We start from the raw sequence: 12,961 nt of genomic DNA on the forward strand, positions 1-12,961 counted from the left end.
TAATTAAGGTGTGATTTTGGACAGGATCTTGTTATTTGTTACCATGGTGGCAGCAGAAATCAATGCTGCTCGCTTAACCCGACCCCCCCGCTCTCTCTGGCAGCTCATCACTTGGTGTTGTGAGTGACATCAGATGGGTTTTATCTGCAATCTGCTGAATGCTAGCCATCTAGACAGAAAGGTAAACACATGTTTGGATGTATTTCTTCTGCTGATTAAAGATTATCTCCTGGACTACAATGTGAGACAGAGAAAGGCTTTTGCAAGAAAGGTAAAAATGTACAACAATCCAAAAAGAAAGGATCCTAGCTCAATCCAAATTTAAACGTCAGTCAGTTCTGCCCTCACTTGCATCCTTCTTTCTTTTTAAACACAAACACATCATATAATACTGCATGTTGGAAACGATACACATAGCCTGAGAGGAGGGATCGGTTTGGTAAACCTCCCCATAATCTCATCTCACAGATGTAATTAGTCATAGAGCAAGGCAGATGATACATATGTAATCCCTCTATGGGGGCCGAGGTGCACAGGAGAGCTCCATGGCAAAGAAACAAGCACACCAAATCCACGCTTATCTGTCCCCATTTTCCATTAAAGGCAGGAAGGGGATGGTGGTGATTGGGGGGTTTAGACTCCTTCGAGTGCTGTTCCCTAAAAACCCTTGCATGAGTCAAAGAAGCAGAGATAAATTTACCTGTCACAATGATTGTCACAATTTTATAAGCAAGCCAGGGTGCATGGTCAAAGAACTACAAAAGTAGTTTTTTTAAATTTAAAGTGCCTTCAGACCTTAAAAATGTCCCATATCCTACCTTGAGCGATATAAACAAAAGTTCTCATGTGAATACTTAAAAATCCAAATGATCAACAACAGTGGTTGGTGGATTTTTTCACTGAGGCACTCTTCTATTATGACTAATTCATGTCATAAAAAAGCCCATTAGAAAGCACTTGATGGAGGCACTGCACAGCGTTTAATCACGCTTAATATATGCATATGCCGCTATCAGGGATGGGGGGGGGGGGGTTGGAGGGGTGATGCGCAAGGGAAAGGGGGAATGGCACAGCACATCCATCTTGCTCTTGGGCACCTTTGTGTAGGCAAAAAAAAGTATCCTGTTGCCGCAGAGAAAGTAGAAGTGAGAAAAGGAGGAGATGGAAAACACGATGGAAATGAGGGTGTGGAAGAAAAGAAGAAAGAAGATGGAATGAAGGAGACAAGGGAGCTAAGGGAGTGGTGGATATACGACTCCCTGATGGACCAAAACAAGAGGTGGATTTTAAGCTCGCCGACACAGAGTTGAACGAAAATTCTGTTTCTTAAAACTAAGATGTGGGAAAAGTCAAAGAAAGAAAAATAAAACACTCAGCATAAAGAGGAACTCATGTTTGTTGTCAATTAGGATTTTATGGAAGAAAATAATGCACAAAATGTACTATTGCCAGTTCCCTGGACCATTGCTTTATGAGTTGGAGCACACTGTAAAGAATATATCCTGTTGAAACCTGTGGTTGTTAAACTTTTCAGTTGGAGGCCACCTTTAAAGGGACAAGACAAGAATGTGCCAAATTTAATTTTGCAAATAAATATTTCTAATATGTATAAGAATTTCCTATATTTATCTTATTTTCTAAATTTTTTGTCAGAAAAGACATAAAAATGTTTGCTTTAGTATGTGCTTTTATCCATACACTGTGATTTTGCAAAATAAAGAAAGGGTTAAGTAAGAACTCTACTTTGCTAAAATAGAAAACTGCAGATATGCCAGATGTTTTTTCTTTTATTACTGAGCTGCTGTAGTCACCTAGTGCTTCATTATTTTCTGATGCTGTTTCATTAAGTAATTTTCTTGTTTTAGGTAGACATCAGGTTTTCTCCTAAAAAAAAGCTATGTTCCTGTCAGAGGTGTAATTTTATCAATAATCTATTAATGAATCTTATGCTGTTTAAATGCATCTTTAACAGCATGGTAGCTATGCCAATGTTTACCCCTCTTCTCTGTACAAATCAATTTCAGCAAAGTCTTTTTCAAGAACAAACTTTAAACTCCATCTTTAGGCAGCTGTCAACCATTCAAAATTTGTTTTTACTAGCATTAATTTAGTTTTGAAGACATAAAAAGAGTTTGAACACAAACAGTGATTTCCAGAGAGCTACCCACTGATACTAGGCATCTAGAAGGAGATCAACCTATATAAGATGAATTTCTCAGGTCCTTCGGCCAAGTCTTTCAACTTTTTAAAGACGTGCTGTAGAAATGTTTTAGGCCTGATATGTCTTCTTTTACCTGACACATTTGTTGTCTTAGAAGCCTGCTAAAATAATGATCACATATAACTTAAAAAATTACAGGAAGGTCTGGCTACTTGGAGGCAAAATATAAAGGGTAAGACTTTTGCACACTTCTGCAACTATAAAATAGGGATTAACTGATCTGTTACAGAAGCAAATAACTAAGCCTTTAAAATTAGCATTACATAAACTACAGTATAGAGAAATTGGGACAATTCAAGACTTTAACATAGTACTATATACAGGTGCATCTTAATTAATTAGAATGCTATCTAAAAGTAATTTTTTCTTAGTAATTAAAATTGTGAACCTTGTATAGATTAATTACAGACAGTGATATATTTCAAGCATTTATTTCTGTTACTTTTGATATTTATGGTCTACAGCTAATGAAATTCTAATAATTTATTTTCTCTGAAAATATGAATTTGAGAATATTCCAATAATGTAGCAATAAAAAGTGCATGCTATACAGTATATTCACCCACCTGACTTTGACAATGGTATTTTTACATGAATGACTGTATCAATGTACCTCAATATATCAATGCACTGCATTGATATATTGAGGTGATCAGCCTGTGGCTCTGCGGAGGTGTTAAGGATTCCCTAAATCCCATAGATTCTCTATGGTCAGACAAAAAGACCAGACAGGAAATTAAATTCTTCATGGGGTTTAGATCAGGTAAGGTAGGTAAATTTGCTGGCCATCAATCACAGTGATACTATAGTCATTGTAGCAGGTGTTGGTACTTTTGGCACCGTGGACAGCTGCCAAGTCTTGCTGCAAAATGAAATCAGCATGTCCATAAAGCTGAAGGAAGAATGAAGTGCTCTAACATTTTCTGGTACAGTTCCTTGTGCACCTTTTTTACCATAGTTCTTTCTTCCACTCAACCTATTGTTAATATGCTCACATAAAACCACTATGAACAGCCAGCTTCTGTAGAATGTACTTTTTTAGGCTTATAATCCTTGTGGAGAGTTTCAATGACTTGTGACAGTCAGGTGAACAACTGCCAAGTCAGCAGTCTGGCCATAACATATCTGTATCTGTATCTGTATTGAAAATCCTTTAAATTAACAGAGTTATGTAACGTAATCTTTTGAGAAACATAATTAAGAGTTTTCATTAGGTGCTGTTTGAATAAAGATCTTTAAAATTTGTAAACGTAACCATTTAAAAGTCTATTTTTCTGCTTTTTATTTATTGCATCTACATCTTTAGTTCTTGTTCTCCTACCTGTTACTCTATTCTTATTTCCAAACACACAAACAGAGACAGTCGTTTCTCTCCTTTTACCATTTAGCCCCTGTGTGAAGGGCATTTGAGAAGGCCACTTTCCAACCACGGGGAGAGTGCATGAGCACTGATGTGTGTTTGAGTGTGTCCTTTTGTTAGCCTGCAGGGTGGGTGCCGTTGCCAAGGGGATGCCATGGTTACGAGGTGCCAGCCATCCAGCTGACGGTTTCTCTCTAGAAGTGGCAGTGCCTTTGTCCTTCATTTGCAGCGACAGGGCCGCGTAGCGATGCCTCCCAGTGCTGCTAACTGGACGAGACAGCAGAAGCACGGGGACCGCAGGGCTGTGTGATGGCTGGGAGGCCCCAGCTTATCGATCCCCTCTGCTTGGTGCGTGTTTGGAAGAAAGTGGAAGGAAAAAAAAGAAGCAGCAAAAGGCTCCTGGATGGAAGGATGGAGTGGATCGGCTGGAGGCTATGAATTATATATGGACCCAATCTGTTCTCAGGGCAGCTCGGGCCCCAAACTCCTGACTCAACTCACCACTCACACTTATAAACACACACAAACATCCAGACTGTGGATCTGAATACGCCCAACACACGCATACAGGCAAAATAAAAGGACAGCTTTTAACATATTAAATCCAGAGAAAAACTACTTCTCCCCCCTCCCTTTCAGACATCAAACAGCTCAGGATGGATGGATGAAGGAGAAGCCATTTATTTTGCCCATCTAATGAAAGCAGAGCGCTCCGCAGCGCTGCCAAGACTGCGAGCGACAAAGCGCCACAGGCAGCATCTTCCGTTCTTGACATTCAAGCGCTGCTCTTATTTATTTAGTAAATTTACTTACTAAGGAGGTCAGAAATGAATTATTTGGCGAGGATTTGCCTGGGAGCACTTTCCTCTCCTCTCCTCATTCCTCATCCAACATTTTTCTCCCCTCAATTTCCTTTTTATTTATGGCCCTTTTTTTTCTGTTGCTCATACTCAACTAAGTGCTTATTTTAACAACAGCTCGCCTGTTCCTATAGCTTGAGGAACTTTTTTGGAGACTGTCGCCGGTAGCGTTGGAAAGTCATTTGCGGAGCCAATTCCACCCTCTGAAGCTGCTGCCAAAGAAAAGCTTATACCTTTGAAGACTTTGTGTTCCCCTCTATGTTTTCCAAAAAAAAACATCAATCTCCAGCTGCCTAAAATCCTCCAGTGCACCTCTCTCTCAAACAAGCTTACACCTCTTCCTCATTTTTGGCGCTCACAGAACACACAGAAAGCTTTTCCAAAAATTCATCCACTTTATAAGGATTAGATTTGTAGGGATAAGGAAGACTTAAAGACAAATAAAAAAAAGAAAAGTAGAAAGTTAGATACAAGTGAACTTTATATGCTATGTAGAATCATTACGCAAAGAATTATTATGTTTCAAATGTATAACTCTGATCTTTACATTATGCTTTAGTCACCAACCAAATATCCCTTAATATAATTCCAATTTTATTTAAATAATTAAAATAATTCGAAATATTAGATTGAAGAGGGTGGGGCTAAGGTTTGGGTTAGCTAGAACTAACTTTGCACCTTTTCTAGGTACCTCTAGTAAAAAAAAAAAAAAAAAATTTCTTGGATCACCTTTCAGGCAGAAGTATGGTTGAAATAACTGAGTGGGCTGGACCCCTTTTTAACTCTGTCTGTGCAGGGCCCTCCCAGGATATATAACGGGTACTTGCAAATCAAACATGGCCATTCCAGTCTGCTCTGTTCCCTTTTCACGAACCAGTTCCATAGCAAATATTACAGAAACCTATGCAGAACTCAGTCACACAGTACAAGGTAAAAATCCATGAATGACAAATGGTAATTAAATAACAGAGAAGGAAGCCATACTTTAAAGGCATTAGCTGGAACAATACCACGTTCTGTAAACATGTAATGTGCATTGTTTTATTGGTGCATTTTAGGTAAAGAATGATTTAGAATGAAATAAAGCAAGCAGAAACACAGGTTGTTGAATAAAATCAGTGTGAGGTTAATTAGTTTTCAGGCCAGCAAGTCTGACCAGCATGTTTGACCCTGACTCTCTTGTTGCCAATGAAAAGCACTACTTAGCTCTGGTTGTCAGGGAACAGGTTAACATGCCTCCTTTTAAGAATAGATTTCAAACGTTTTTTACTACTTCAGTATAAGTTTATATCTTAATCACAAATCAGTTCTTATTGTTGGTTTCTTTTTGACATAGCACGATAAAGCAGATGAGAAACTGATCTTAATAATTAGTCAGATTTTAGATCATTTAGTTTAGTCAAACAACTTGTGTAAATGTTGATGTTAATGAACGATAGGTCTGGATTCGGCATCGAGGCTCTGATGTTATTTCTCCATGTTGTTCAACATGTCAAGGAGTGATGAATATCTCCACCTCCTGATCATGTCTTTCAGCATGCTCAGGAATGACCTCGGAAGCCATGGGTGGAGGTATGGTGGTGGAGGGGATGAAAAGCAGCAAAGGCAGGCAGGAGCAAGGCTTGACAAGCAGAATGATACAGGAAGCTTGTAGCTTAAATAAATCTGTGAGGTATGTTAGACATGTTCTGGTTAGTGTCTAAGATCCTGTGTGAGGCAGCAGTGCAACTTTATTGATGAAATTCTAACAGTTTGTTTAAACAACAGGACTATTTTCTATGGTTCCACAAGTTTGTAGGCCAACACGCCTTGCTCCTTCAACTGAATCAAAACGATTAACAAATTCGAAGTGGGGCAGTTGTTTCTAATTCCAGTTATGTGGTGGGGGCGAGACTGACATGGTTCAGGAGGGAACAAAAACACTATGTGCCACACCTAATGAAGATTTAATCTGGGCCCACGCCTGCAGCCCGGGGATGCCAGAAGTGCTCTTCCTCCGCTCATTTCGAATTCTTTTCACTTTGTGTAATGAAGCCGAAGTGTGTTTACTAATGTTTTGAGGATGTGTGAGAGTCAGGAGGGGATGGAGAGGCAGCAATATGGAGGATTATAGGAGGAAATCAAATGAAAAAAGAGGAGAGGGGCACGGCGCTGATGGTGTAGGGGTTAAGCGCGCGACCATATACAGAGGCTACAGTCCTCGAAGAGGTTTGAGTCCCGGACCTGGCGATATTTGCCAAATGTCTCCCCCTTTCTCTACCCCTCTTTCCTGCCTGCCTACTGTCAAAAAAATAAAGGCCACTAGTGCCGAAAAAATATCTAAAAAAAAAAAAGAGGAGAGGAGAGGAAAAAAGCAGAGACCTGCTTATGATATTAACTAACTAGGTCCTAATTTGGAAGTTTTGTAGCGGGTGGCTTTGGCAGCTTGGGATCGATTCATCAAAGATAAAAAAAAAGGAGAAGACATGTGCTATGACTAACAAGTTGTTTCTCAGACAGCGAGTAGAACTAATTCTGAATGTTTCACAGTGTTGCAGAGATCTGGAAACACAAACGGGGTGCTGGAGCCTTTTTAACTGCAGGTTTTTCGGAGGCCAATTTTCTCCTGATCTTCCTTAGATGTGTAAAGTGGGATCTGAGGAAGAAAAAACATAACAAGGCCGTGTTGGAGACAGCGGAGAACAAAAAGCAAATTGGAAAGAGGAAAGGCCGAGGGAGATGAAACAGTCTTGGTAGGATAATAGAGCTGCACAAAGATGAAGAGGCCAATACAGTTGGGAGAGTTGGTGAAAAAGAGAGAAACAGGTGGGAGGAGAGAGAGGAGAAGCAGGCAAAGAGGGATGAAAGAGGACGAATGAGCGACATTGGGCAAAACGAACATTGATGGTGAGACATACAACAAAAAACGTTTTCTGCAAAAATGTCTGCTACAACAGCTCTCTTTGCCTCTTTTTTAAATTAGTCAGAAAAGCACTTTCTGGCAAAACACTAATTCCTATGTTTGGATTTTTAACAGCTTATCTAAACTTTTAAACACAAATTTATGTTGGCAAGCAAATTGTCTTCTAGTTTGTTTATACAAATCCTCAGTTGTTGTACATGTCATTATACAGTGCCTTGCAAAAGTATTCATGCCATTTGTACTTTTTCCCATTTTGTCACTTTACTTCCCAAACTTTCAATCTACAGGTCCTTCTCAAAATATTAGCATATTGTGATAAAGTTCATTATTTTCCATAATGTAATGATGAAAATTTAACATTCATATATTTTAGATTCATTGCACATTAACTGAAATATTTCAGGTCTTTTATTGTCTTAATACGGATGATTGTGGCATACAGCTCATGAAAACCCAAAATTCCTATCTCACAAAATTAGCATATTTCATCCAACCAATAAAAGAAAAGTGTTTTTAATACAAAAAACGTCAACCTTCAAATAATCATGTACAGTTATGCACTCAATACTTGGTCGGGAATCCTTTGGCAGAAATGACTGCTTCAATGCGGCGTGGCATGGAGGCAATCAGCCTGTGGCACTGCTGAGGTCTTATGGAGGCCCAGGATGCTTCGATAGCGGCCTTTAGCTCATCCAGAGTGTTGGGTCTTGAGTCTCTCAACGTTCTCTTCACAATATCCCACAGATTCTCTATGGGGTTCAGGTCAGGAGAGTTGGCAGGCCAATTGAGCACAGTGATACCATGGTAAACCATTTACCAGTGGTTTTGGCACTGTGAGCAGGTGCCAGGTCGTGCTGAAAAATGAAATCTTCATCTCCATAAAGCTTTTCAGCAGATGAAAGCATGAAGTGCTCCAAAATCTCCTGATAGCTAGCTGCATTGACCCTGACCTTGATAAAACACAGTGGACCAACACCAGCAGCTGACACGGCACCCCAGACCATCACTGACTGTGGGTACTTGACACTGGACTTCTGGCATTTTGGCATTTCCTTCTCCCCAGTCTTCCTCCAGACTCTGGCACCTTGATTTCTGAATGACATGCAGAATTTGCTTTCATCCGAAAAAAGTACTTTGGACCACTGAGCAACAGTCCAGTACTGCTTCTCTGTAGCCCAGGTCAGGCGCTTCTGCCGCTGTTTCTGGTTCAAAAGTGGCTTGACCTGGGGAATGCGGCACCTGTAGCCCATTTCCTGCACACGCCTGTGCACGGTGGCTCTAGATGTTTCTACTCCAGACTCAGTCCACTGCTTCCGCAGGTCCCCCAAGGTCTGGAATCGGCCCTTCTCCACAATCTTCCTCAGGGTCCGGTCACCGCTTCTCGTTGTACAGCGTTTTCTGCCACACTTTTTCCTTCCCACAGACTTCCCACTGAGGTGCCTTGATACAGCACTCTGGGAACAGCCTATTCGTTCAGAAATTTCTTTCTGTGTCTTACCCTCTTGCTTGAGGGTGTCAATAGTGGCCTTCTGGACAGCAGTCAGGTCGGCAGTCTTACCCATGATCGGGGTTTTGAGTGATGAACCAGGCTGGGAGTTTTAAAGGCCTCAGGAATCTTTTGCAGGTGTTTAGAGTTAACTCGTTGATTCAGAAGATTAGGTTCATAGCTCGTTTAGAGACCCTTTTAATGATATGCTAATTTTGTGAGATAGGAATTTTGGGTTTTCATGAGCTGTATGCCAAAATCATCCGTATTAAGACAATAAAAGACCTGAAATATTTCAGTTAGTGTGCAATGAATCTAAAATATATGAATGTTAAATTTTCATCATTACATTATGGAAAATAATTAACTTTATCACAATATGCTAATATTTTGAGAAGGACCTGTATATCTTTGGGATTTTACATGTTAGACCAACCCAATGTAAAGCATAATAGACAGCTGGCAGGGAAATTATAAACTATTTAAACATTTGTACTCGTACTTGTACTCGTACTCGTCGTCTTCCGCTTATCCGGGACCGGGTCGTGGGGGCAGCAGACTCAGCAGAGACGCCCAGACATCCCTCTCTCCAGACACCTCCTCCAGTTCCTCCAGGGGGAGCCCAAGGCGTTCCCAGGCCAGCCGAGAGACATAGTCCCTCCAGCGTGTCCTGGGCCGTCCCCTCGGCCTCCTCCCGGTGGGACGTGCCTGGAACACCTCCCGAAGAAGGCGTCCAGGAGGCATCCGGTATAGATGCCCGAGCCACCTCAACTGGCTCCTCTCGATGTGGAGGAGCAGCGGCTCTACTCTGAGCACCTCCCGGATGGCCGAGCTCCTCACCCTATCTCTAAGGGAGTGCCCGGCCACCCTACGGAGGAAGCTCATTTCAGCCGCTTGTATCCGGGATCTTGTTCTTTTGGTCATGACCCAAAGTTCATGGCCATAGGAGAGGGTAGGAACGTAGACCGACCGGTAAATTGAGTGCTTTGCTTTTCAGTTCAGCTCTCTCTTCACCACAGCTGACCGGCACAGTGCCCCCATTACTGTGGCAGCCGCACCGATCCGTCTGTCGATCTCCCGCTCCATTCTTCCCTCACTCGTGAACAAGACCCCGAGATACTTAAACTCCTCCACTTGAGGCAGGAACTCCCCTCCAACCTGAAGAGGACAAGCCACCCTTTTCCGGTCGAGTACCATGGCCTCGGACTTGGAGGAGCTGATCCTCATCCCAGCCGCTTCACACTCGGCTGCGAACCGCCACAGCGCATGCTGTAGGTCTTGGCTAGAGGGGGCAAGCAGGACCATGTCATCCCCAAAAAGAAGAGACGAAATCCACTGGTCCCCAAACCAGACCCCCTCCGGCCCTTGGCTGCATCTAGAAATCCTGTCCATAAAAGTTATGAACAGGACCGGTGACAAAGGGCAGCCCTGCCGGAGTCCAACATGCACCGGGAACAGGTCCGACTTAGTGCCGGCAATGCGGACCAAACTCCTGCTCCGCTCGTACAGGGACTGGATGGCCCCTAATAAAGGGCCCCCGATTCCATACTCCTGGAGCACCCCCCACAGGGCATCACGAGGGACACAGTCGAATACCTTCTCCAGGTCCACAAAACACATGTGAACCGGTTGGGCAAACTCCCATGAACCCTCGAGCACCCTGTAGAGGGTATAGAGCTTGTCCACTGTTCCACGGCCGGGACGAAAACCACACTGCTCCTCCTGAAGCCGAGGTTCGACTATCGGTCGGACTCTCCTCTCCAATACCCTGGCGTAGGCCTTACCAGGGAGGCTGAGGAGTGTGATCCCCCTGTAGTTGGAACACACCCTCCGGTCACCCTTCTTATGTAGGGGGACCACCACCCCAGTCTGCCAGTCCAGAGGCACTGTCCCCGACCGCCACGCAATGTTGAAGAGGTGTGTCAACCATGACAGCCCCACAACATCCAGAGACTTGAGGTACTCAGGGCGGATCTCATCCACCCCCGAAGCTTTTTAACCACCTCGGTGACTTCAGCCTGGGTGATGAAAGAGTCCAACCCCGAGTCCCCAGCATCTGTTTCCACCACGGAATGCGTGATGGCAGGATTGAGGAGATCCTCGAAGTACTCCTTCCACCGTCCGATAATGTCCTCAGTCGAGGTCAGCAGTCTCTCGCCCCCACTATAAACAGTGTTGGCGAAGCACTGCTTCCCCCTCCTGAGGCACTGGACGGTTTGCCAGAATCGCTTCGAGGCCAACCGGTAGTCCTTCTCCATGGCCTCACCGAACTCCTCCCAGGCCCGAGTTTTTGCCTCTGCCACAGCACGCTTGGCCTCACGGGGTCCGCCAGACGTTCCCAGCAGACCCTCACTATGCACTTGGGCCTGCCAAGTCTGTCCGGCTCTCTCCTCCCCCAGCGGATCCAACTCACCACCAGGTGGTGATCAGTGGACAGCCCAGCCCCTCTCTTCATCCGAGTGTCCAAAACATGCGGCCGAAGGTCTGATGATACGACAACAAAGTCAATCATTGACCTCCTGCCTAGGGTATCCTGGTGCCAAGTGCACTGATGGACACCCTTGTGTTTGAACATGGTGTTCATTATGGACAATCCGTGACTAGCACAGAAGTCCAATAACAAAACACCACTCGGATTCAGATCGGGGCGGCCATTCCTCCCGATCACGCCTCTCCAGGTGTCACTGTCGTTCCCCACGTGGGCGTTGAAGTCCCCCAGCAGAATAATGGAGTCCCTGGGAGGGGCACTATCCAGCACCCCCGACAGGGACGCCAAGAAGACCGGGTACTCTGCACTACAACTCAGCCCGTAGGCTGAAATGATAGTCAGAGACCTCTCCCCAACCTGAAGGCGCAGGGATACGACCCTCTCATCCACTGGGGTAAACCCCAACACGAGACGGCTGAGCTGTGGGGCAACAAGCAAACCCATACCAGAGAGTCCAACCCCTCTCAAGGAGATGGGTTCCAGAGCCCACGCTGCGCGTGGAGACGAGCCCGACTATTTCTAGTTGATATCTCTCGACCTCCCGCACAAGATCAAGCGCCTTCCCCCCCAGCGAGGTGACATTCCACGTCCCTAGAGCCAGCCTAAGCATCCGGGGATCAGGCCACTGAGGTCTCCACCTTCGTCCGCCACCCAATCCTCTTTGCACCGGTCCCTCACGGTTCCCCCTGCAGGTGGTGGGCCCACAGGGGGAATTTAAACATTTGTTTACAAATAAAATCTAAAATGTGTCATGCTCATTTGTACTCATTAACACGTTCACTGTAACTACAGCTAAAAGTTTTTTGGGTTATGCCCCTAACACTTTTGCACATCAAGAGACTAAAAATATCAACCATTCCTGTCTGCAAAATAGCTTAGTCAGACTGGATGAAGTGCATCCATGAACAGCCATTTTCCAGTCTTGTTGCAGATTTTCAACTGGATTTAGGTCTTGACATTGACTAGGCCATTCTAGCACCAAAACATGCTGGCCCTATATTTAGGGCCACAGTCTCAAGTCTTTTGCAGCCTTTAACAGGTTTTCTTCCAGGATTGCCCTTTATTTAGCTCCATTCATCTTTCCATCTCTTCCCACCCATTGATCAGCTTGCTTGTGCCTGCTTAAAAAAGCAAACCTTCATGTTAATGTTCCCTCACTTGGTATTTTGTATATAGGTCAAAAAAATAATCTGTCTAATCTGACCAGAGCACCATCCTCCCTAGTTGCTGTGTCTCTTGTATGATTTGATACGAACTGAAAACAGGACTACTTATGTTTTTATTTTAATACTAGTTTTCTTCTGGCCGTCCTCCAAAAAAGGAAGGTTTGGTGGAATTTTGTGGCAAGCTGTTGGTGGATTCTCCCTCCTGAGCTGTGGATCACTGAAGCTCCTCCAGAGTTACCATGGGACCCTTGACTGCTCCTATACTTATTGCTGTCCTTGCCTGACTTGTCCATTTAGATGGACCACCATGTCTTGTTAGGTTTGCAGTACTCTTTACATTTTCAGATGATGGATAGAACAGCGCTCCATGAGATGTTCAAACATTGAGATATTGTTGTAGACCCTAACAATGCTCTAAACGTCTCTACACCCTTCTCTCTGATCCGTCTCCTGTGTGTCTAAGTCTTCATGACGCTGT

The 12,961-nt window shown here is 43.9% G+C and overlaps 1 protein-coding gene across 2 annotated transcripts in view; it reads right to left on the reverse strand.

The window, feature by feature from the left end:
• LOC124855325 (AT-rich interactive domain-containing protein 1B-like) overlaps positions 1 to 12,961 on the reverse strand; it is a 319,405-nt gene that overhangs the window by 29,423 nt on the left and 277,021 nt on the right. The window lies entirely within an intron of this gene.

Source organism: Girardinichthys multiradiatus, chromosome 19 (assembly GCF_021462225.1).
Source record: "Girardinichthys multiradiatus isolate DD_20200921_A chromosome 19, DD_fGirMul_XY1, whole genome shotgun sequence".
In the NCBI taxonomy this organism is placed as follows: Eukaryota; Metazoa; Chordata; class Actinopteri; order Cyprinodontiformes; family Goodeidae; genus Girardinichthys; species Girardinichthys multiradiatus.